The 2,742-nt window shown below is 38.8% G+C and overlaps 1 pseudogene; it reads right to left on the bottom strand.

The window, feature by feature from the left end:
* Positions 1 to 396: 396 nt before the first annotated feature.
* Positions 397 to 1,020, bottom strand: LOC131856595 (importin subunit alpha-2-like; annotated as a pseudogene).
* Positions 1,021 to 2,742: the final 1,722 nt, after the last annotated feature.

The raw sequence follows: 2,742 nt of genomic DNA on the forward strand, positions 1-2,742 counted from the left end.
ATTTTCAGTAGCAATTTTCTTTGGATCATAACATAGGCAAATTTAACTTTGTGTTCTGGAGTTGTATAGGGTAATGTCTATTTCAATTGTAGATCAGAAATATATACATACAATAAATGTTTAAGAAGTCTATGGAAAACACCAACCTCTATCACAGGCTGAATTCTATCATTTGTTCCATCTAATAGGTATGACAGAGCCCAACATGCATCTAACAAGATCTCCTCATCATCTATTTAAATTAGATAACCAAGAACTAGAAGTACTAATTTTGTTTGCATCAAAGAAGATAGTTTTAAGTGATATAGAAAGGGTTAGTACATCCATTCCATGGCTTACAGCTATAATCATCAAGTCTTACAATTATTCAAATTCTTAGGTAATAGACAATCCTTTTCATAATTTATACCTGCTTAAAGGGTGGCTGTGGTGTGCTCGACAGTTATTATGCAATTTATAAATAACATTTCTTACCATTGACAGCTTTGCATGATCATTCAATTGAGCCAAGAGTGGCATAAGGCCACCATGACTGAGGACTATATCTGTAAACTCGGTGCTATCACCAGCTATATTTGTGAGAACCCGAATAAACTATAGTAGTATAAAAATGTCAGGAATAAAAAAGAACTGTAGAAAGCCAGCAGATGCAAAAATCATAGTTACGAAATATGGTGGCAAGTGAAAGGGTTCAGAACATAACCCGTTCCTGCACATCATCTCTAGGGGATCAAAGAAGCTCCACAAAATATGGCATAGATCCATCACCAATCACAACTCTTGTTTTCTTTGAGGTTCCCATTGCAATCTTTTTCAAAGACCAGGGAGCTCCAAACTATACCATAACAATTGAAACACAAGAATTACTCAGGCATTATGCTGATTTGATATTCTATCAAAAGTTATCGAGAAAATTGGACACTCCACCTGAAGTGATGGAAACTCATGCCTTGTAAGGAACTCTACAAACCAAGCGACAATGTCAGCATTAATAACTTCCTCAATGGGGCAGGCACCATTATGTTACATATGTTTTGGTAGATGGTCATCTTTCAGAAGCAAAAAAGAACAAAATCATGATAAAATAGCAAGATAAAGATGCACACCAAAATAATTAAAATAATAATGTGTTTATTTAAGACAAAATATTATTTTTGTCTTTAAAAACCGTCTTAAAATGTCCTTTTATGTAGTAGTGATAATGCAGAAATCAGCCACAAACAACAAATTCTCAAATCAGTGCACCTCCTAAAATACAATGAGGGATCCAATGAACCAGTTGCATTAGACCACATCCCCATCACAAAACTAGCTCTTGTGGTCAAACAAGTGTTGAACTACGATGCCTCAACTCTTCAACACAAAAAAACTACACTGCTAATTTCTAAATTGTCAAAGATTTTTTGAGAATGCAAAGTTGCTTTAAAATCTCTCCCATAGCAGGTTCTAATACCACGATAAAACATAAAGAACTCAATATATTATTGATATTGAACTGCAAGAGTTCTAATTTATAATTGTTTTTGATTAAAAAAAGTAGTGAGAACAAGGGCACTGACCCTTTACATAGCAAAACTATCAAAACTCATAGCACAGAAACAACACTATAACAACAAATAACAACAACTACTATAAAAAAAGAACCAAGTCTTTAGCAATCAAAAAACAACAACAGGAAAAAAACAAACTACAGGGCTGCCTTGAACACCCCACTGGCCTCCATAGTACTGTTCCATTTGTTAGACATGAATTTGTAGAGGTCTCTAGCTTCCTACTTGTCCTTCTCAATGTCAGCATAGCCTTCCCTCAACAGAGAGAGGGTGAGTGTAGAGATATGTACTACCTTCATATGAAAATTATTTAGGCCCACCATTTGGGCTTCCTAAGCCTCCATTTTGTTCTTGAGTTGTTTAACCTCCTCCTTGATAAACTGCAGATCGAGAATAGGGCCACCTGGGGGTTCTCAACAACCAGGTCATCGGTAGTTTCAGTAGTCTCTTTGTGCTCGCCACTAGCAATGGAGTTATTAGTATCTTTAACCAGGTCCATCAGAGGGATAGAATGCGTCACCTACTTAGCCAAATTTAGGTCTGCCCCCAAATTTCTGGGATCTAGAGCATTGTGGTCAGGGATTTCCACACCTATAAAGCCCATAGTGTCCATATCCATAGGGGTCCTATCTTCAGTGGGTTCCTAGGATTTCCTTTCAGGAGTAGTTATGTCAACAGCACCAATAGTGGTTGGGACAATGGGGTCTGTAGACATATTACCATAGTAAGCATCCCCATCAAGGCCCCCCATATTTTTAGGGCCCTCCTCCTTACTGTCCCCAGTGGGTTCCTCCTCAGAGTCCAGATTTTCAATAACTGGGGTCTTCTTTCTGTGGCCTTTGGAAATAATTATAGAGGATCTCATCTTAACTTCTGAGTCCACGGAGGAGTTATCATTGTTAGCAGCTTCAGAGGAAGAATTGTCATCAAAGACAATGCATTTCCATTTAGCGGGGGTTTTACTCTTGCCCTTGGCCAGGGAGTGAGAAACACTGTGGGAGGCAGGGAGAGTTAAACTAGGGGAGGTCGCCGATAGAGAAATAGTCGAGGCATAGGCAGGCAAGGACATGGTGGCCATAGGAAAGCCCTCCTAGGGATATTCGAATAATTTAGGGAAAGCCAAAGACATGGCCGCGAGCTAATGGGGAGTTGGCATGGGCATCTAGGAGAGCGAGAGATTCCTTGGGGGGCA

Source organism: Cryptomeria japonica, chromosome 7 (assembly GCF_030272615.1).
Source record: "Cryptomeria japonica chromosome 7, Sugi_1.0, whole genome shotgun sequence".
In the NCBI taxonomy this organism is placed as follows: domain Eukaryota; kingdom Viridiplantae; phylum Streptophyta; class Pinopsida; order Cupressales; family Cupressaceae; genus Cryptomeria; species Cryptomeria japonica.